Source organism: Bubalus kerabau, chromosome 5 (genome assembly GCF_029407905.1).
Source record: "Bubalus kerabau isolate K-KA32 ecotype Philippines breed swamp buffalo chromosome 5, PCC_UOA_SB_1v2, whole genome shotgun sequence".
In the NCBI taxonomy this organism is placed as follows: Eukaryota; Metazoa; Chordata; class Mammalia; order Artiodactyla; family Bovidae; genus Bubalus; species Bubalus kerabau.
This window is the reverse complement of record NC_073628.1, coordinates 85,489,123-85,512,820: the sequence shown is the minus strand read 5'-3', so window position 1 is coordinate 85,512,820 and position 23,698 is coordinate 85,489,123. Positions and strand designations below refer to the sequence as shown.

Below are 23,698 nucleotides of genomic sequence, written 5' to 3'. Positions count from 1 at the left end.
AACAATTCCATTCACCATTGCAACGGAAAGAATAAAATACTTAGGAATATATCTACCTAAAGAATCTAAAGACCTATATATAGAAAACTATAAAACACTGGTGAAAGAAATCAAAGAGGACACTAACAGATGGAGAAATATACCATGTTCATGGATTGGAAGAATCAATGTAGTGAAAATGAGTATACTACCCAAAGCAATCTATAGATTCAATGCAATCCCTATCAAGCTACCAACAGCATTCTTCACAGAGCTAGAACAAATAATTTCACAATTTGTATGGAAAAACAAAAAACCTCGAATAGCCAAAGCGATCTTGAGAAAGAAGAATGGAACGGGAGGAATCAACCTACCTGACTTCAGGCTCTACTACAAAGCCACAGTTATCAAGACAGTATGGTACTGGCACAAAGACAGAAATATAGATCAATGGAACAAAATAGAAAGCCCAGAGATAAATCCACGCACATATGGACACCTTATCTTCGACAAAGGAGGTAAGAATATACAATGGATTAAAGACAATCTCTTTAACAAGTGGTGCTGGGAACTCTGGTCAACCACTTGTAAAAGAATGAAACTAGAACACTTTCTAACACCATACACAAAAATAAACTCAAAATGGATTAAAGATCTAAACATAAGACCAGAAACTATAAAACTCCTAGAGGAGAACATAGGCAAAACACTCTCTGACATACATCACAGCAGGATCCTCTATGACCCACCTCCCAGAATATTGGAAATAAAAGCAAAAATAAACAAATGGGACCTAATTAACCTTAAAAGCTTCTGCACATCAAAGGAAACTATTAGCAAGGTGAAAAGACAGCCTTCAGAATGGGAGAAGATAATAGCAAATGAAGCAACTGACAAACAACTAATCTCGAGAATATACAAGCAACTCCTACAGCTCAACTCCAGAAAAATAAATGACCCAATCAAAAAATGGGCCAAAGAACTAAATAGACATTTCTCCAAAGAAGACATACAGATGGCTAACAAACACATGAAAAGATGCTCAACATCACTCATTATCAGAGAAATGCAAATCAAAACCACTATGAGGTACCATTTCACACCAGTCAGAATGGCTGCAATCCAAAAGTCTACAAGTAATAAATGCTGGAGAGGGTGTGGAGAAAAGGGAACCCTCTTACACTGTTGGTGGGAATGCAAACTAGTACAGCCACTATGGAGAACAGTGTGGAGATTCCTTAAAAAACTGGAAATAGACATGCCTTATGATCCAGCAATCCCACTGCTGGGCATACACACTGAGGAAACCAGAAGGGAAAGAGACACGAGTACCCCAATGTTCATCGCAGCACTGTTTATAATAGCCAGGACATGGAAGCAACCTAGATGTCCATCAGCAGATGAATGGATAAGAAAGCTGTGGTACATATACACAATGGAGTATTATTCAGCCATTAAAAAGAATACATTTGAATCAGTTCTAATGAGGTGGATGAAACTGGAGCCTATTATACAGAGTGAAGTAAGCCAGAAAGAAAAACACCAATACAGTATACTAACGCATATATATGGAATTTAGAAAGATGGTAACAATAACCCTGTGTACGAGACAGCAAAAGAGACACTGATGTATAGAACAGTCTTATGGACTCTGTGGGAGAGGGAGAGGGTGGGAAGATTTGGGAGAATGGCATTGAAACATGTAAAATATCATGTATGAAATGAGTTGCCAGTCCAGGTTCGATGCACGATACTGGATGCTTGGGGCTGGTGCACTGGGACGACCCAGAGGGATGGAATGGGGAGGGAGGAGGGAGGAGGGTTCAGGATGGGGAACACATGTAAACCTGTGGCGGATTCATTTTGATATTTGGCAAATCTAATACAGTTATGTAAAGTTTAAAAATAAAATAAAATTAAAAAATAAATAAATTAATTAATTAAAAAAAAAAAAGAAGCTAAAGGACAGATGCAAGCTGTTATATATAGGATGGATAAAAAGCAAGGTCCCACTGCATAGCATAGGGAACTATATTCAATATCCTGTGATAAACCATAAAAGAAAGAATGTGAAAAAGGATACATATATGTGTAACTGAATCACATATTCTTTGCTGTACAGAAGAAATTGACATTGTAAACCAACTATATTTCAATAACAAGTTTAAAAATAAATTAAAATATTTTTTTAAAAAAAGAAGCTAAAGGAATTCATAAAAATGGCTGATCCAAGGAGGGAGAATATACTAGACAAACCTAAAACAGTCTGTTGCACCAGAGGAAAAAAGTGTTTAAAAAATATGGAGGCAGATCAAAAATACAAGAGCCAGATTTAAGGGGCTCTTTTAGTCAAATCTGTGATAACTTCAACATCTAAGCAAAAAGAACAATGATGGATTGTAACTCACTGAATAAAATCAGCTTTTTATTTTTTTGAACCTATCATACTGATATCAACAGATAATAAGTAATTAAGAAGGGGGGGCTCTTCCTTTGAAGAGAATAAACACTTATAAATATGGAGGGAGTAAAAGGAATCATGTTGATGTATGGCAAAACCAATACAATATTGTAAAGTAGTTAGCCTCTAATTAAAATATATAAATTTAGATTTGAATAAATAAATAAAAATAATTATTTTACAACCATCACAGTAAATTTTGGTTCAGGCAAGAACCAATCATAAAGAGGTGCTAAACATATGCAGAAAAAAAAAAAGATGAGGATTAGATGTTTCCATAGTCTCAAAGTATCTTCCCCACAAACTGGCTTACAAGTTACAAAGGGGAAAATCGTAGCTACTTAAGCCAGGCAGTACCTTGACCAGGTGATCAAAATCTTATCAGTGAGGAGCGCATGGGCATTGTGTGCCTCCTGACATGGGACCGGAGAACACGTCGTTTATGTTGCCCTCTGGCTAGGGCTGAATAACCCAAGTCTCACCATGAGGAAACACCAGACAAACCCTGTTTTAGGAATGTACTATAAAACAACCACCTGCAGTATTCCAAAATATTAACATCCTAAAAATATTAATGTCATAAGACTAAGAAAGGCTGAGGAGTATTCCAGGTTAAAGAAAACTACCAAGCAATAACAAACACAAGCAATTCTAGCCTGGATCTTGAATGGGAAGGGAAAAACACACAAAGGACATTATTAGAACAATTGACAAAATTGGCAATATGGACTAAAGATACAAGTATTGTGTGAATGTTTTCTTGATTTTATTGAGTGTACAGTGGTGATATAAGAGAACATTGCTGTTCTTCAGAAAGACACAATAAAGTATTAAGTAAAAGAGACATTATGTATGCAGCATACTCTCAAAAAATAGTGTGTGCCTGTTTGTGTGTGTCTGTGTGTGTGTGTGTGTGTGTGTATGAGTGTGAGTATAGACAGAGGAAAAAACAAATATGATAAACCTAATCTGGTCCCATCACTTCATGGGAAATAGATGGGGAAACAGTGGAAACAGTGTCAGACTTTATTTTTGGGGCTCCAAAATCACTGCAGATGGTGACTGCAGCCATGAAATTAAAAGATGCTTACTCCTTGGAAGGAAGGTTATGACCAACCTAGATAGCATATTCAAAAGCAGAGACATTACTTTGCCAACGAAGGTCCATCTATTCAAGGCTATGGTTTTTCCAGTGGTCATGTATGGATGTGAGAGTTGGACTGTGAAGAAAGCTGAGTGCCGAAGAACTGATGCTTTTGAACTGTGGTGTTGGAGAAGACTCTTGAGAGTCCCTTGGACTGCAAGGAGATCCAACCAGTTCATTCTAAAGGAGATCAGTCCTGGGTGTTCTTTGGAAGGAATGATGCTAAAGCTGAAACTCTAGTACTTTGGCCACCTCATGTGAAGAGTTGACTCATTGGAAAAGACTCTGATGCTGGGAGGGGTTGGGGGCAGGAGGAGAAGGGGACGACAGAGGATGAGATGGCTGGGTGGCATCACTGACTCGATGGACGTGAGTCTCAGTGAACTCCGGGAGATGGTGATGGACAGGGAGGCCTGGCGTGCTGCAATTCATGGGGTCACAAAGAGTCGGACACAACTGAGCAACTGAACTGAACTGAATGTAGCAAAAAGTTAAAATTTGCTGAATTTGGATAACAGACATGTGAGTCTTCTGTACTATTTCTTTGCTCTTCTATAATATTAAAATTATTCCAAAATAAAGCTTTTTAAGTGGTTTAACCAATTTAAAAACATATTTAAAACTAAGAATGCATTCACACTTTGTCTTTCATTTCAGCCATAATTAGCAAACTAATAAAATATAACTTCTGATGGAAAAGATCTTTATATCTGTGATATAAAGCATAGATAAATATTTTATGAGAGGATTAAAGCTTCAGCTAGCATAAGGATAATGCACTGGTGTTCAGCTTATTGTTTCACTTGGATTTCATTTGGGGCTCATCAGGGATCCCCTGAGTAAGATTAAAACACTTTATCTCTTATCTATAAATAGATCATTACATTTGGATATAAAAGAAGTTCTATAAAAATGGAGGAAGACAGCTCATAAAGTCAACTAGGTTAAGAACTGCACAGACACCAAATTTGGCTCTTAATCTCATTAGCCTTTAATGGGCAGGAAGCCCAATTCAAATATAGAAAGTGGAAAACATTCAGACCTATCTTGGGAAATAAAAACTTAAGTTGTTACTTATGAAGTCTTATGCTATGGATGATTCTATAAAAATATGTAAGCACTGAACTAAAATGCCTGATTTTTGTTTTCCAATGATTTTGATGCTCTTTAAGTAATAAAAAAAAATGGGAAGAATATAAACTAAAGATTAATTACCCAGCACAAGCCACAGGAGCCTCAGAAAAACACACACACCACACTTCTACAAACCCACTCATCTAACACTCAAACAGAAGTGCCATGTGTAATTACAAGAATCAGAGGCTTTCAACCATATGAAAAAGAACTCAGAACAGTGACAGGCAGCCCTTTCTGCAATTTAATGAGTGGATACTCCTCCACAATTGAAGCACATTTTCTTTTGTCTTTAAATTTGTAATCAAAGTAATATCTAGCATATGGTTAAAAAAAATCAAGAAGGACCAAGGGCTCCGTTCTCCTGTTCCTAAAGGCAATCATATTTAACCACTTCATTTTAGGGGTTTTCCTGCAGTTACTCTCGATTTTCTAAATAATTCACTTTTACCAATATTTCTTCATTTATCACCTCAGAGAAAGCAATGGCACCCCACTCCAGTACTCTTGCCTGGAAAATCCCATGGACGGAGGAGCCTGGTAGGCTGCAGTCCATGGGGCCACTAAGAGTCGGACAGACTGAGCGACTTCACTTTCACTTTTCACTTTCATGCATTGGACAGGGAAATGACAACCCACTCCAGTGTTCTTGCCTGGAGAATCCCAGGGATGGGGGAGCCTGGTGGGCTCCATCTATGGGGTCGCACAGAGTCGGACACAACTGAAGCAACTTAGCAGCAGCAGCTTAATTTATCACCTACAGGTATCTATGAGATACCTCTGATAGGACTGATGCTTTAGTTAACTTACACTTGCCATAAACACCCTCTCTATTCCTCTCGATGTATATCACTAATTTTAGCTCATTACTTTTTAGATATACTACCAATTTCTTTTTTGTTTTATCAAATACAAAATACTTTGATGACTCCTTCACAAAACAAGACCATCAGAACCTGTACCCATTCTTCTACACCTCCTCCTAACTTCCCTCAGTTCAGTCAGTTCAGTCGCTCAGCCGTGTCCGACTCTTTGGAACCCCATGAATCGCAGCACGCCAGGCCTCCCTGTCCATCACCAACTCCCGGAGTTCACCCAGACTCACGTCCATCGAGTCAGTGATGCCATTCAGCCATCTCATCCTCTGTCGTCCCCTTCTCCTCCTGCCCCCAATCCCTCCCAGCATCAGAGTCTTTTCCAATCAGTCAACTCTTCTCATGAGATGGCCAAAGTACTGGAGTTTCAGCTTTAGCATCATTCCTTCCAAAGAAATCCCAGGGCTGATCTCCTTCAGAATGGACTGGTTGGATCTCCTTGCAGTCCAAGGGACTCTCAAGAGTCTTCTCCAATACCACAGTTCAAAAGCATCAATTCTTCGGCGCTCAACTTCCCTCAGCTCTGCTTTATTCTTGTCCTACATTGTTAAGATTTAAAATTCACATTCCAGGGACTTCCTTGGCTAAATGGCTGGACTCCATGCTTCTGATGCAGGGGCCCTGGGTTCTATCCTTGGTCAGAGAATTAGATTCTGCATAAAGGAAACTAAGACCTGGTGCAGCCAAATAAATACATATTTTTTTTAATAAAATAAAATTCACATTCCATTATATAGCCATAATTTTATGTGTCTTTCATGCATTGTCCATAGCAGTGGTTCTTAAACGGCAATGTGAATCAGAATCACCTGGAGAACATGTTAAAACACTAGACTTCACCTGGTGCGTTTCTGATTCTACAGATCTGAGATGTGGCCTGAATCTTTGCAGTTCAAGTTCCCAGGGATGCTTCTGGTCCAGAGACTCAACTCTGAAGACCACTGGTCTAAAGGACGATTCTAAAGGTAAAAACCAATAAAGGACATTGCTCAACAACAGGTCAAACGGCACGTTAAGATTACACTTCTCTCACTGTATCTCACTGTGCACAGTGTTCACTGAGTCCATGGTAGACAAGACATGAGCCAAGAAGAAGCTGGAAGAACATGCGAGGAGCCATAGGAATTGCAGACATGTTTGTTCTCTCCTGGCTGGCACAACAGCTGTGGCAGCAGCCCTAACATAACCTCACACAACACACCCACAAGGGCTTTCCTGGCGGAGCTTACATATGCTTACAGAACAAAAAGCTGCCCGTGGCCAAGCGAGTACCTCAAGACGTGCGTGCACAGCGCTATAAGTGATCTCAGCCATTACATCATCATTTACAAAACGTGGGGCAAGGGAACCTGACCGTGACATGTTGGCTGATTTGCTCTTTCCCTACACATTTCGGTTCTCTATGCTTATAAGGTCATGACGCTTTTGCTACTAGAAAAAGAATGCTCTGAATGCCACAATACAATACCCTTTCTGGCTACGACCAGTTGTTCCAAAGCATACCAAGTTTTAATTTGATTCATATTTAGATCAGAATTTATTGCACTATTTCCCCCTTTGAAATTTGTTTTCCTTTATGTTTTTTGTGCACTTTTTACTCACCCTGTCTATAGCTTAGATTAGAAAACAAATGGCCTTCTCTTCTAACTTGAACCAAATGCATATTATAAGCAGTCATCCTGACATTTCACTGCCCTACAGGTAGTCTCCTGGAGCTGAGGATAGAGGTGGGAACTGGAGACGTACATTTAAGAATCATCAATTTACAGGCAATGTTTTAAGAGACAGTCAGTCAATCCTACAGGAAATCAACCTGAATATTCACTGGAAGGACTGATGCTGAAGCTGAAGCTCCAATACTTTGACCACCTGATGCAAAGAGCTGACTCACTGGAAAAGACCCTTATGCTGGGAAAGATTTAGGGCAGGAGGAGAAGAGGGCGACATTGGATGAGATGGTTGGATAGCATCACCGACTCAATAGACATGAGTTTGAGCAAACTCTAGGATAGTGAAGGACAGGGAAGCCTGGCGAACTGCAGTCCATGGGGTTGCAAAGAGTGGGACACAACTTAGCATATGAACAACAAATCTGTCTCAGGCTTATAAATTTGGGTGTAAACTTGGTAACAGATCTCTCTCAGGCTTCCCCAATGGCTCAGCAGCCAAGAATCCTCCTGCAATGCAGGAGACACAGGAGTCATGGGTTTAATCCCTGGGTTGGGAAGATCCCCTGGAGGATGGCATGGCAACCCACCTCAGTGTTCATGCCTGGGAAATCCCATGGACAGAGGAGCTGGCAGGCTACAATCCATGTGGTTGCAAAGAGTCGGACATGACTGAGCGCACATACACACACACACACACATAAACTTAGTAATAGATTATCTCAGGTTCACCTTTGGTATCACAAAATGACAAAGAACACTTGCAGACTGAATATAAAAATTTACTTATTATTGACTCCCACCTGTCCTTAACCCAAAAGGAGAAGAAAGTGAGATTCCGGGTAAAAAGGAATAACCCACAATCTCACTAAGCAGTAACGTGAACGTACGTGAAGTCGCTCAGTCTTGTCCAACTCTTTGCGACCCCATGGACTGTAACCTACCAGGCTCCTCTGTCCATGGGATTTTCCAGGCAATAGTACTGCAGTGGATTGCCATTTCCTTCCCCAAGGGATCTTCCCAACCCAGGGATCGAACCCAGGTCTCCTGCATTGTAGACAGACACTTTACCGTCTGAGCCACCTAAAGCCTATACAAAAGGGAGGAAAGCAGGCCACCATCCCAGCAACCTGTCAGTCACCTATGACACTGACTCCTTGAGCCTCTTCTGGTCAGATGAGAAACAGCTCTTCTACACAGTGAGGAGGTCTTAGCAGGTGAGCAAATTCCCAGGTGCTCCAAAAAAATCCTCAGAATTTCCAGCTGCCAACAAGGGTGTTCAAAAGCTTCCCTCTCTATCCCCAACACCAACATACACACTCATCTAAAGTTCAAACTAACACTTAGAAAATCAAAAGCAAACTGCTCAAAATTTTAGAACCACAGATTTTAATTTGGCCGGTCACTTGGTGGTCATCTTAAGGGAGGCTCATGATATCATATCTAAAAGTCAAGGAAAATGAAGACCTAGAAGGACTGCCTCTACTACAGAAGATATCAAAATGCATGAGACTGAACAAAGTTCCCTAAGAAAAATGTTCAGAAAGACAAGAAGACCCAGATTGTACCTGAGGAACTCCATTTTTCAAGGGCAGGCAGAAGAGGCAGAATCAACAAATGAGACTAAGAAGTAGATAATGAGATAATCGGGAAACCAAGAAAGTGTGGTATTACATGAAAGTCAAGAGACTTAGGTATTTTAAGAATAAGGGAGACATTAGCCATCAGGGAAGTGCAAATTAAAACCACAAGGAAATACACTTCTAACCCACCGTGATGGCTACAACCAAAACACAGACTACAGATGTTGGCAAGGATGTGGAGAAATGAGAACCCTCCACATGTGTTGGTAAGAATGTAAAATGGCACAGCCACATGGGGAAACAATCTGGCAGTTCCTCAAATGATTAAACATACATGATTCAGAAATTAAACACACATTAAAAAAAAACATGCATGATTCAGCCCTACACATATTCCCAAGAAAAATGATAATGTCCACACAAAAATTTACATTGTGAATGTTCACAGCAGCATTATTTACATATTATAGCCAACAGGTTGGAACAATGCAAGTGTCCATCAACAGACGAATGGATAATCAAAATGAAATATATACATACAATAGAATATTATTCAGCCATAAAAAGGAATAAAGTTGAGATATGCAACCACATGGATGGACCCTGAAAACATTATACTAAGTGAAAGAAACCAGTCATAAAAGGCCACATATTGTATGATTCCACTTACATGAAATATCTAGCAGAGGCAAATTCATAGAAACAGAAATTAGATTCGAGGTTACCAGGGGCTGGGGAAGAAAGAGGAGAGTTACTACATAGTGGTTACAGAGCTTCAGTCCAGTATAATTGAAGCAGTATTAGAAATAGATAAATTATGGTATTTTAGCTACATCTCAATTTTTTAAAAAAGGAAAGAACAGGGGACTTCTCTGGTGGCACAGTGGATAGGAGTCCACCTGCCAATGCAGGGGAAATGGGTTCGATCCCTGGTCCAGGAGGATGCCACATTCCACATGGCAACTGAGTCCACGCACTGCCACTACTGAAGCCCCTGCACCTAGAGCCTGTGCTCCACAAGAGAAGCCACCGTAATAGGAAGCCAGCACACCAGAGAGGAGCCCCCACTCCCCACAACTAAAGCCTGTGTTGCACAAGAGAAGCCACCGTAATAGGGAGCCAACGCACCAGAGAGGAGCCCCCACTCCCCACAACTAAAGAGAGCCCACACACAGCAATGAAGACCAGGGCGACCAAAATAAATAAATTACATAGAAAAGGAAAGAACAAAGAAGGCATGGGCAATTGCTCCTGTATGCGGCAATCCTCCTGCCCATGACAACTATAAACTCAGGGCAAAATATTAAAAAATCAACTACCAAAGGCACTGGAGAGCTACCAAAAGCAAGAGAGAAAATCACAGGAGAAGACAAAAGTGTGGGTAGATAGGGAGTCGGGGGTTATACTTGGAAGAAGGGAATAGTCCTGGGTGAATTTCCAGGTTGGTTGGTTGGTTTGAATGACTTTTATTCTGAAGGCAGGTCCCAGTTTGTGCTATGCAGGACAGCTAAAATTAAGATAAAAAAGTCACAGACTTAACTTACTGGCTTGAAAAACCAGAGTTTGGGGCATCTAAAACACCTAGCAAATGAAGGGAAGAAACGAAAAAGGAGAGACTCAAAGAGAAGAGCACATGTCCCCCAATTTCTAAGTATGAAATCTACCAAAATTTTTGGCTGACACTCAAAAATTACACACGGATAGGGCAAGATGCTGGAGAAGGCAATCGCAACCCACTCCAGTGTTCTTGCCTGGAGAATCCCAGGGACGGCAGGGCCTGGTGGGCTGCTGTCTATGGTGTCGCACAGAGTCGGACACGACTGAAGCGACTTAGCAGCAGCAGCAGGGCAAGATGCGGGCTTCTCAGGTGGTACTAGTGGTAAAGAACCCACCTGCCAAAGCAGGAGACGCAAGAGACGCAGGCTGAATCCCTGGGTCAGGAAGATCTTCTGGAAAAGGAAATAGCAACTCTCTCCAGTATTCTTGCCTGGGAAATTCCATGGACAGAAGAGCCTCATGGGCTACAGTTCATGGGGTGGCAAAGAGTTGGACATCACTGAGCAACTGAGCAGAGCAAGACACAAACAGCTAAAACAAAGATAACAGAAATGAACAGAGATTTCAGCTGCTGCCCACTGCAGAGGAGAGAGTCTAGAGTTTAACTACTGTAACTACGATCAAAGCCATAAAGGTTTCAGAGCCCTAAACACAGTGAGATGGCATGTAAAGCCTTAGGAGATGACACTGCCCAGGGCCCTCCCTTATATAATAATTTTGAAAGGGCTTCATGTTACAATCTATAATCAGATGATAATGGCCTGCTAGGAAGAGAAAGGTATTAAGAGGGACTAGAAGCCAATTCCACAATTCCATAGGAAGTTAGTCAAGTCTGCTCAGGCAGGAAGGAGTGCTAGCATGCATGACACATAGCCGACATTTCTGATCTAAGAGATCAAAATCATGATTTCTGTACGCCCAATAAAGCTAATACAGAGGCCTGTATACCATGGACTCGCTCTTCGTTGATGACATAACCACTTCTATGTGTTTTAATGCTCCCTGCTTCTGCTCTAAGATGAATAACCAAGTCTGGGCCAGAACAAAAAGAACTGTTTTAGGTTTACTTCTTCAAAACCCAACTGTAGTACACGTAGTTTTGTCAGGCCATTTTTTCCCTTAAAACACACACACACACACACAGTGTATGTGTGTACAGCTAGGTAGATACAGCTACACAGAAATAAACAAGCTTGTGTTTGTGTGTGTATGTGTGCATGTGTGTTTGTTTAGACAATGTTGGCTGCTGTGCAAATAAAGAGAAACATTCAAATTCAAGTTACACACTGAAGGAACAGTTGACAATATTTGTTGTTTAATTGAATGGAGAAAATGAAACAGTTCTATTTAAAGATTTCCCATGTTTTCTTACAGCTTGATTATTACTAAAGAGACAAATAAGAGTTTCTTGTCAATCTGGTCTCCTCTTATTAAGCTTTTCCATTCCTTTATTTAGCATGTATCTTAATGCTTTAGTTAATCCTTTTACACTGCTTAGGTTCTGGTAATAAGGAAAATCAGTACACTAAGTCTAACTTGCTTTATATCTTGGAGACTACTTTAGTAGTCTGGGTCTAGAATATAGTCATAGTAAATCTGATTTATTATGGTACTATTTATTTTTTATACCTATTTTTTTAAACTAAAGAAAGTATCTTGGCTCCTTATTACTTTTGTTGATGGGTATTCTGTTCATCTCAGGGAAGAAAAATCTTTTATGACTAGCTCTATAAATCACTACTCCAGGCTTATTTCAGAACCATTTTTCTAAAAACATTGTTTTACAGCTTCACTTGCTTTTGGCTCAGGACATTACTTTCTAATAGGTCTTGTAAGGTTCAAGAAACATTTTTCTGTACTAAAATAGCAGATAGACACTATGGACTGAAAGCCCAAGACCCATTTATGACTTACATGACTGGGGAGTTTGGGAAGCTGGACACAAATGGCTCAGTCCCTTCAGAGTTCTTCCCTGGGGTAACACATCCATGTCATAAACTGCAGAGAGGCAGGTCCTGCCCCTCAGGGGAAAGCCTGGGGTCATTCAGTGATGCCAAGAGACTAAGTGGGCCTCTGTTGCCTAATCCTGTGGAGGCCAACTGTTGCCATACACCAAAGTCATTTTTTCCCAATGGTCTATCACTAAGGCTGAGGTTTTGATATTCAAAACAAAACAAAAAAATCTGTAGGGCCATCAAACTCAGTATACCATAGGCCTACCAAAGTTCCCAAGATTTATTTGTAACCTACTCCTGAAAAAAAAAAGTGAAAGTGTCAGTTGCTCAACTGTGTCCAACTCTTTACAACCCCATGGACTGTAACCCGCCAGGCTCCTCTGTCCATGGGATTCTCCAGGAATGAATACTGCAGTGGGTTGCCATGCCCTCTTCCAGGGGATCTTTCCAACCCAGGGATCAAACCCAGGTGTCCTGCAATGCAGGCAGATTCTTTACCATTTGAACCACCAGGGAAGCCCAACCTAATTCTATATATGCTTAATCACTTTTAACACCTAAATAAAGTGAAATAAAACACAAAATATTCTAATTCTACATTAGGGCACTTTCAGCTTTTTTTTTTTTTTTTCCACAAAGTGTAAAGGGTTTTTTAATTATGCATAACACACGCCAAATTTTTATTTAAGCCAATAAATTTTTAAAGAATTGCACATGTTCTGATTCTTTCTACTGCTTCACCTTAGTTCCTCCAAAGTCATAATCTTCAAGGTAAGACAGCCCTTTCAAAAAGAAGTTTTGCTCAATCCACAGCTGTCACGTCAATCAGCACAAAATTCTTTCATCTCTTTGATCTCCAGTGGAATACAGACGCACTTCAAAATTTCCCACCTAAGGAAAAAGATTGCAATCTTTGGGATCCAATTTCCTGAAGCAATTTACTTTAGGACCATGGTTAGGGTCAGGAGATAGATCTGCTAGTTCTGAATTTGACACTCTTTAAAAATATATTAAATTCAAATCATATCCACTCCTAAGCTATCACACCTTAGAACAGTACAGATGGTTGGGATATGCCAATATCTAAGATTTTAAAAGCTTGCCTATTACGTTTTTCATAGTTTATTTGGCAGCTCTGTCTTGTAATTCTTTCCCACTGACCTAACAGTTGTATGAGTAAAGGAAACCACAGTTACTCTATGAAGCATTTCCAACAATGTTGGTTTACAGATAAAGCCCCATCAGGACAGACCTCAAGGGGCACTTTCAGCTTTTAAACTTTGCAGTCTGTAGTTTTCCCCCACAGACAAGACAGACATACATTTTACACAGTTCTTACAGAAATTCGGCTTCTCTAGTCTTTTTAAAAACTAATATTAAATAATTATTAACAGCAAAACTTAATTCTACATATAGGATTATAAAATGTAGGCACTAGGCTTTTTCTTCTCTAATATGTACAGAGGATTCCAACATCTGAAGCAGAAGTCAACAACTCTTGGAGGTTAATGGAGGAAAGAAGGTAGACAGGAAGAGGTGGGGGGAGGAAGAGAGTCTGCAGGTCATTCTCCCCCTTCCTTTCTTCCACCCTCTTTCTAAGAAGGCACAGTTTTATGAGGCAATTCAGGTAGAAAGAAAACAGCTCTATGATAACCTTAAGGTGTTGCCTTTGGTACTTTTGGCAAAGACGGTCAAATCCTCAACTACAACCTTCTGGTGATTTATGGGATGATTAAAGTTCTTACTGTGAATTTGTACTTAAATTGATTTTATTCATGCTCAAAAGTTGTAAGTTATCTACTTTTCACTTTGCTATTCCATGAGAAGTAACACTGATACAGAAAGATAATACTAGTATATGATCCTAAAGCTATTTTTAATATTTTTACCAATAAATTAACAATGGGTTCATGGTAACACACATTGGCATTTTACTCTGTAATTACTCACGTGCTGCACATAGTGTACCCTACACCTTAAAAATACCTTGCTAATTCTAATGAAGCACTTCCTGTGAACGCCATCCCTCTAAGCACTGCACATATACCATTATTATCTCTGTTCTACAAATAAGGAAACTGAAACTCAGGAGGTTAAATACCTTGCCCAATGTCACAACATTAGAAAGTGTCAGATTCATGTCCATAGCTCATGTTCAACTGGTGCTTCTGAGACTCTGAGACACACACAAATCACCCGAATCCTTTGATTAAGCTGGCTAAGGGCTGGGTCTGACATTTTACATTTCCAAAAGGCACCGACGCTGGTCCGCAGACCACACTTCTAGTAATAAATTCTAGATCACTTCACTCTGCTACCCAACTATACACTAGAAGAGGATGATATTTAACTTAGGATCCACTGACCTAAGCAAAAAGGCATTTATATCCTAACTTTAAGTACTTAATCAAGGTGCTGTTTTCAGTCTATGTGAAGAGTTTCGGTTTACAATGAAGTTCTGCTGCTGCTGCTAAGTCACTTCACCCAACTAAAATACACTTGATTTGTGCAATGTCTTTTTTTCTATTCTTAGGACAAAAGCCCATTTCTCCTATTCCCATGCAGATATACAGAAGAAAAACAACTTCTTTTTTTTTTTTTTTGATTAGGGGGAGTGGGGAGGTAGACAAGCTTTTACGACCTGGCATTTGACTGAACATTACACATAAAAGCAGACACATCATTAAGACACAAAGCTCTTGACTACTCAATTGCCAAATATGCCACAAAAAGCTTCAAAGACAGCTTGTCTCTGGATTTCTCCTGCTCAGCAACTTTTTAAAGGCGGGATTACAAAAAGATATTGTTCCAACTAGTCATGTTTGTCTACTAAAAACAACACGCTTCAAGTCCTTACACTTAAAGACACCTCTGACACGAACTGAAATAGACTTACTTGTTTGAAACTAGACCAACGTTAAAATATGGTTAATTCCTAATATACTTAAACCTCATTTCTCTTTCTCAAAATCAAGCCATTTCTAAAAATTATCTTGTCTCTCTTGAGGACTACCCAGGGTTTTCTGTGTTCATGCACTCTATTTTTCCTCTTTATGTAATATTTGAATAAATATAATCAAGGAACTTATTAGACTTTGAAATTAAAATCTGGTCTTATGAACCAAATTACCTATAGAACTTTCTCCAACAGGTACCTTTTTTTAAAAAGAGTACTAAACCAGAGGGATGGTATGGGGAGGGAGGAGGGAGGAGGGTTCAGGATGGGGAACACATGTATACCTGTGGCGGATTCATTTTGATATTTGGCAAAACTAATACAATTATGTAAAGCTTAAAAATAAAATAAAATTTAAAAAAAAGAGTACTAAAAAAAAAAAGTGCTGCCTTTTAAAATCACCTTTCAACATAAATATATTCTAATGTTCTTTTTGAAACGTAGAGAAACTACTTGAAAAAAATGGGTAGAAGGGACTATTTATATGGCTTTCCTACCAGCAAATAGGTACAAATTTGGCAATTAGGCAGATCCGGATTTCTATTCTGGGTTTACATCCACTCTTAGTGACTGTGTGACCTAAGGGCAGGGTTATCTAAACTTGCTATGCCATAATTCTTGGTTTTGCATATAGTAAGCACTCACATAATTATTATTGCAGCAGATATTATAGAACCCTTTATAAGAGAAAGTTAAACTTCACGGAATTTATGCAACTTGTCAAAGGTCACATAATAACTGAAAAAAAATGAATAAGTTCAGCGCTATCTGACTGCAAAGCCCATGATATCTCCTCTGACCCAGGTATTGCATCTCTAATGTAGAGTTATTGATTGCTTAACAGAGAGAACAATTACTTCTCACACATCCAGTGGATCTTTACTTTTAAAAAGCCTATACCTATACCGTATCACAAATGCCACCGACATCTACAGTATTGGTAGTAAGACAACCAATTATCAAATATCAACTAACTGGATGGGAAAAACATAAAGGTGACTCTCAAGTAAACACACATACATATGTAGCTGAGGACAAAGATGACTGAGAAAATTAGCTATTAGGCCCTCCCAGGTTTTTATTCTAAAAAACATCTGTTGAAGACCCACTAAGAGAGCATAGTGCTAGAGTAATATTTTACCAAACATTATATGAGGGATTAAGACTAAAGATAAGGACAATTTAAAACAAGAAAAATAAACCAACTTAAACCACAATAAGAATATCTAATAGCTGATGTTTTAAGTGATAGGAGATTTAATGTAATTGCATCTCAGGATATTCACCCTAAGGGCTTTTCTGGTGGCTCAGTGGTAAAAAAGCCGTCTGCCAATGCAGGAGACTCAGGTTTGATCCATAGGTTGGAGAAAAAAAACAGCAACCCACTCCAGTATCCTTGCCTGGGAAACCCCATGGTCAGAGGAGCCTGGAGGGTTACAGTCCATGGGTCACAAAAAAGTCAGGCACGACTTTAAACAACAACACACTCACCTAGATACTAAGGCTCGTCTGTACAAAAGTGATAATGGGTGATAAAGCGTCTATGGACATGCAAGTGCTCAGTTGTAGATGCCTATCCTCTATCCTGGATGCAGTACAAGGTCAGGATTCACAGCATGGACCTGAGGTCACAAGGACCTGAGTTTAAGATCTAGCTCCATCATTAACAGCTGTGTGACTTTAGTCAAGTAACCTCTTTAAGTCTTAGTGACCTCAACTGTCAAATGGGAATAAAAACCACACTTAACTCTATACAGTTATTCATTTAACACACTTTCACTGAAGGTGTACCTCACCATTTAGCATTGCACTGGGCTCTGAGGGTAAGGTGTGAAAATACGTGTAATGCGCTTGGCATGTGTCAAGAACAACCCAGGGATTTTTGTCAGTTTTGTCCCCTGCTGTTGCTCAGTACTTAGAGCAATGACTGACAAGTAGAAGGCTTTAAATAAATATCTTGCTAAATAGTGAATAAACTGGTTAGTGCCAGGTGGATCAGAAACTATTCCCTCTGCCGTAACCCTTGTTGGACTCAGCCTTCTTGAAAATATACATACGTAAGCATTGCCGGAAGTTCAAGTCTCCTCATTTGTTTTTAATAAGATTTAGAAGTCTAGCTCCTAAGACTCCATGTGAGATTTTCTGTCACATATTTACAGTGTTCTTAACTGAACATTCTGTACAATAAAATATCAAAACATACAAAGAAGTAAAGTATGATGCACCTTCATGTATTCATCAACCAGCTTCAACAACAAGCAACACATTTTTCACTGTATTAAAATGTGTTTCCCAAATCTTAGCAAGGTAAGACTTATAAACTACCTATTTGGACATAACTGTCAGTTCCTAGTCTAAGAGAAAGCAGGAGGTATGCGTTTATGCTCTCTCATACAACTTTGGCTCTCGCATCAGCTCTCTCATAAGATGGCACTGCAGAGCAAAAATAAATTTTACTAGCAATGAGCATTCACAGGAAATATAGCCATCAATCCTCTCCTAAGCCCTTCCATTCTGCTATTTTGGGTCTTTCTGATAAATTAAAAGCAAATTTCAATGCAATCCAAGGAAGGTTTTTCATTGTTTTGTTTTTTAAAGGATCTCTTTAAATTTCAATTTTAAAAAGAACCAACAGGGAAGCCTTGCCACACAAAGATTATGAATGTAATAAATCAGCTCCATGATTTCCCTGGTGGTCTAGTGGTTAAGAGTCTGCTTGCCAATGAGGAAGACACAGGTTTGATCCCTGGTCCAAGAGGATCCCACGTGCCACGGGGCAACTAAGCCGGTGATCCACACTACTGAGCCCGTGTGCCCTAGAGCCCAGGAACCGCAACTACTGAGCCCACACGCTGCAACTAGGGAAGTCTGAGCACCCACAGCCTGTGCTTCGCAACAAGACAGGCCGCTGCAATGAGAAGCCTGAGGACCACAAGAGAGTAGCCCCTGCCCACCGTAACTAGAGAAAGCCTGCACACAGCAACAAAGACCCAGCACAGCCACACATGAATAAATAAATAAATTTTTTTTTAATTAATAAGTAAGTGCTCCAAAGACCTTCAGATCAGTATGTCATCTCTTCTCTGAGAAGCTTAAAACACTTCCTTAACATCTCTCATTAAAGTGATTCTCAGTTTGCCATGAGAATCCAGGCTTCCCTGGTGGCTCAAAGGGGAAAGAGTCTGCCTGCAATGCAGGAGACCCGAGTTTGATCCCTGAGTCAGAAGATCCCCTGGAGAAGGAAATGGCAAGCCACTCCAGTATTCTTGCCCGGACAATTCCATGGACAGAGGAGCCTGGCAGCTACAGTCCATGGGGTCTCAAAGACTCAGACACGACTGTGCAACTGACTCTTTTCGGTTTGCCGTGAAAGGTGACGTGACGCTCTGGGTCAGGCCAGGACAAACAACCTCTATACTCACCGTCTCACTAGAGGCTATTATGTGTAGGCACGGCAGTCCTCCTCACCGACCCAATCCTCAAAGTTACAAGCACATACTAGGCACTTTCTATCACTTTACAGATTAATTAGTCATGTATCTAGTCCCATCAAACACAAAAGCACCCACGTGATACAAGTTTCATCAGATTTTTTTTTAACAGCTACAATGGCTGCTGGAAGCCATCTCATTCCTTTTCCTGGGCTAGATGATGGCCAAGTATAAAAAAGAACAACCAAGATAGGCTCTCCACAACCCTCAGTCGGAGGCACACACACCCATCCTCTCACATGTCCTAGGATAAACAGCTACTCAATCTCAGTACAGCACCTTTTTCTAAAGATGTGGCCAGCCCCTGAACTAACAGACACAGAACTTCAGCTGGTAAAATTAAGGTAACAAGCTACATGTCTTTTATAAACAAAATAACCTAAGAGACAGTGAGAAACAAGTATTACTCCAATTTCAAGTGCAAGAAAATCAAAGTCATATACTTCTCCCTAGGAGAAATGTCCAACAAGATCCTGGAAAACTGCCATCTAAGAACAGAGAGAAGAAAACATTACACCACAAGCAAAGAGGGACCAGGGAACCTCTAAGATTCCCAAGAGTCTATGGTTGTAAGTAGGTTTCCCAAAGAGATAAAACTCGTTACCCCAAATTTCAGGTTTCTTCTGACTTAGACCATATGTTCTTACACAACCAGATTGATCTCACTGGCCGTCTCTTGAACCTAAACAAAACCCAGTTGTACATTTAGAGAGGATTTACTGCTCACAGCAACAAAACTGATTTTCTACTGCACCCACGTGACTGCTTTTCTAATGTTCTTTTTAAGTTAAGGCAATGAAAGGAGGAGTTCTACCTTGATGATATGTAGACCTCAATTGATGTGCTTTAACATTAAACTAAGAATTAAGCTGTTGATAAGTCCTTGAAATCTGGTATTCTCATAAAACATTCACGTTAATTCAAGCAAAACATTAAAGAGCATTACATAATAAGTCATACTAAACTGGCGATGAAAAGAACCACCATTAAGACACCCAGAGCATCAGTTTATCACAAGTTATCATTCACAGCATGAAAATATGTTTTAAGACTAACATCAAAATACTCACTGAGCCCCCAAAGGTACCCTATTCTTCCCTTAAATACACAGCATTTACCAAAGCATTGTTGTATGCAAACACAAAGATTGCTTTCTCTAAAAATAAAACTATAGAACTTCTTTGTTCTTTAGAAGAACAGCCACTAAGTTATCTCTATTGCTGACCTAAAGGCTTAAGGGACCATTTATGGGAAAGAAGGTTGTGTAATTATGTAATTATGTTCTCTCATACAGCCTTGACTCTCACATCAGCTTTCTTACAAGAGCGTGGAGCAAATAAGACAGCACAACAGAGAAAAAATATATATATTCATAAATACCAGCAATGAGCATTCACAGAAAATGTAATAATCTGTATCTCTCTCTTCCCTTCTCTCTTTCTCTCTCTCCCCCTTTCATCCATTCTGCTGTTTGGGGTCTTTGTGATAAAAACAAAGTCTCAATGCAGTCCAAGTTGTTTGTGGTTAATTACAAATAATATTTCATATATTAATAAATAGACCATTATTTTTTCACTATTTTAACAGATGCTATTCACAAAAAAAGTTTTTAAGATAATGAAGGACAAAAAATACATAACTTTCAGCCTAAATCTCTAAACTACTGGGCTAGCTACACATTACAAGAAAGGGTTTTATATATTCCCTCTTGTCTGTACAATTTTCCCTAATCTCTAAGACAGATAATCATCGATTTTATTACATCATAGAATGTATAATTACTGTTGACATCTGACAAGTTTCAAACAGGAAAGAAAAGCTTAATTAGTAATAAAGTTCATAGGGTCTGACTTCAGGAATAATAGCATTAGCTGGATGTCTAGGGCAAGTTAAAACTTATCTAAATTTTAGTTCCCTTATCTATAAAATGGGAATAATAAGAATACCTACCTCATGGGCCTCATGGGCTTCCCTGGTGGCTCAGACAGTAAACAATCTGCCTACAATGCGGGAGATGGCGAGCTGGATTCCCTGGGTCGGGAAGATCCTGGGGAGAAGGGAACGGCAGCCCATTCTAGTATTCTTGCCTGGAGAATTCCATGGGCAGAGGAGCCTGGCAGGCTACAGTTCATGGGGTCGCAAAGAGTCAGACACAACTGAGTGACTAACACTTTCACAGAGACCTCAGGAGATTTTGTGAGATTATATAAGATAATGCACGCTGAAACCCTTGGCATTGTTCCTGACATGGCAAGTACCCTAGAAGTGTTAAATATCATCATCCTCTATACTTACTATCACCATTTTGTTGTTGTTCAGTCTCTCAGTGTGTCCGATGCTTTGCGACCCCATGGACTGCAGCACACCAGGCCTCCCTGTCTTTCACCATCTCCCAGAGCTTGCTCAAACTCATGTCCATTGAGTTGATCATGCCAGCCAACCATCTCATCCTCTGTCGTCCCCTTCTCCGTCTTCTCCAACACCACAGTTCAAAAGCATCAATTCTTCGGCGTTCAGCTTTCTTTATGGTCCAACTCCCATATCTGTACATGACTACTGGAAAAACCATAGTTTTGACTATACAGACCTTTGTTGGCAAAGTGATGTCTCTGCTTTTTAATGGGCCATCTAGGTTTGTCATAGCTTTTCTTCCAAGGAGCAAGCATCTTTTAGTTTCATGGCTGCGGTCACCATCTGCAGTGGTTTTGGAGCCCAAGAAGATAAAGTCTGTCACTGTTAGCACTGTTTCCCCATCTATTTGCCATGAAGTGATGGGACCAGATGCCATGATCTTCGTTTTTTGAATGTTGAGTTTTCACCTTCATCAAGAAGCTCTTTAGTTCCTCTTCGCTTTCTGCCATAAGGGTGGTACCATCTATCACTCTTACTATTTACTTATCAATCACAAATAATATCTTAGGCATTGCACCTGATGCTGGATACTTTATCATAGGTTTTCTCATTTATTTCTTTCAGCAACCTCATAAGGTAGGTACTGTTGTTATTGTTATTATTATTACTATTAACCCCATTTATCAAAGAAGAAACTGGGTTTAGCAAGTAATTTTTCAGGTTCATACAATTAATAAATGGCATTTTTGTTGTTGTTGTTTAGTCAATAAGTTGTCTCCAACTCTGCGAATTTATGGACTGCCAGGCTCCTCTGTCCCTGGGATTTTCCAAGCAGGAATATTGGAATGGGTTGCCATTTTCTTTACCCGGGGATCTTCCTGACCCAGGGATCAAACCCACATCTCCCGCATTACAGGCAGATTCTTTCCTACTGAGCATCAGGGAAAATTCCAGTAAATGGCAAAACCAGAACCTGAACCAGAATGTATCTGATAACAAAGCTCCTTAACAGGTATGACATAAGTATTAACAGGTTGCAATTCCTCTAGAATGAATAATAACAGATTCATTATCCAAAAGACATTATAGGTGACATTCATCTACAAGTAACTATACCAACTTCTGAATGCTTCAGCCAAAAACAGAAAAACCCAATTCCATCTCTAGATTAACTGACCTTTCGTTTTTTTAAAAGCTCCTTCAGGGATGTGAGTGATGATTTTGATAATATACCACATTTACATAGTCCTTTGGTATATAATATATACCAAATATATACTATACTGTATATATATATACAAATATATACTATAATAAATTGATCTTCACTATAATCCCATGGATACAGATAGGAACTATCATCTGATTAGATGAGGCAAGTGAAAGGTCACAAATCTGACAAGTAACAGCAGAAGGACTCAAACCTAAGTCTTCTTGCTCCAAGTACAGAGCAATTTTTTTTACCACAACACGTAAACAAACAGGTTAATAAATATTAAAAACAAATCTCAAAAAAGAGTAACTGCTTCCCTAAAAAGAGTAACAGCTCCCACCAAAAGGAGTCTACACATCACACTCATTCTCATCCATGATCAAAAGCCTTAAAGACAAAACAATGTGCTGTTCTCCAAATGACATCATTGAAAGAAAGGAGAAGGAACGTTAACACTCTTCAAAAAGGATGGCCGCGGGACCTAGAAGGAAGGCAGAGGATCACAGTCTCCAAGATGGGAAAATAAAATTATTTACCTGTACTAAAGGAAAATACAGAAAATAAGGTTGAAAACTATACTGAGAAATTTAATTTATATGAGGAAGAACCATCAGAATCAGTATATATTGGCAGTACTAAAAGACATAGATCCTGCAATCAGAGATTCCTGGGGAGACAGAAAATTATATAATAAATATAAGTTCAAATAATTAACTAAAATACAACGTAGTACACAGAATAAAAGATATATGCTATGAGTACATGGAAAAGAGAGTAACACTTTAACAAACTGAGTAATTGAGTAATCTGTTGATCTACAGAAAAAAAAAGTTAAAAATAGGAAATGCTTCAAAATACAAGAAAAAGAGTTTCAGAAGGTGTCAATCTGCTGTAGAAAACTAAGCTCAGTTTCTAATATAGCTGCCACTTACTATGCTTTTCCATTTCTGATGCCCAGTACATGAATCATTTGACCTGTCAATAAATTGACCATCCAAAAATGCACTGCTCACTAAATCCTGCTCATTAAGGGGTGGGCTCCAAGTTTTATTTAAATCAAGTTACTCATTCTGTGACTGATAAATTAATGACTAAAGACAGTTCTTACAAGTCTAAAGTAGGCTTCTAGAATCATCTGCTAGCTCGAGTTGTATATCTTAACTAAAGACAACAGAAGATCTTACTATAGATCTCCAATATTAAAAGGTCAGGTTCAAGAAAATCAATCAAAAAGCAAAGTTAAGACAGATAAAAGTGAAGTTTGCCAAGAAATACATCAGAGCTAAGCATAGAAAACAATAGTAAAAACTTTAATCAGGCTGTTACTGAGA

The 23,698-nt window shown here is 39.4% G+C and overlaps 1 protein-coding gene and 1 non-coding gene across 12 annotated transcripts in view; both read right to left on the bottom strand.

The window, feature by feature from the left end:
• The window catches only part of SMYD3 (SET and MYND domain containing 3), a 761,886-nt gene that overhangs the window by 716,373 nt on the left and 21,815 nt on the right, over positions 1 to 23,698 (bottom strand). The window lies entirely within an intron of this gene.
• Positions 13,489 to 13,613, bottom strand: LOC129654396 (small nucleolar RNA SNORA18). The gene has a single exon (XR_008715474.1). It is a non-coding gene; the product is annotated as a small nucleolar RNA SNORA18 (small nucleolar RNA).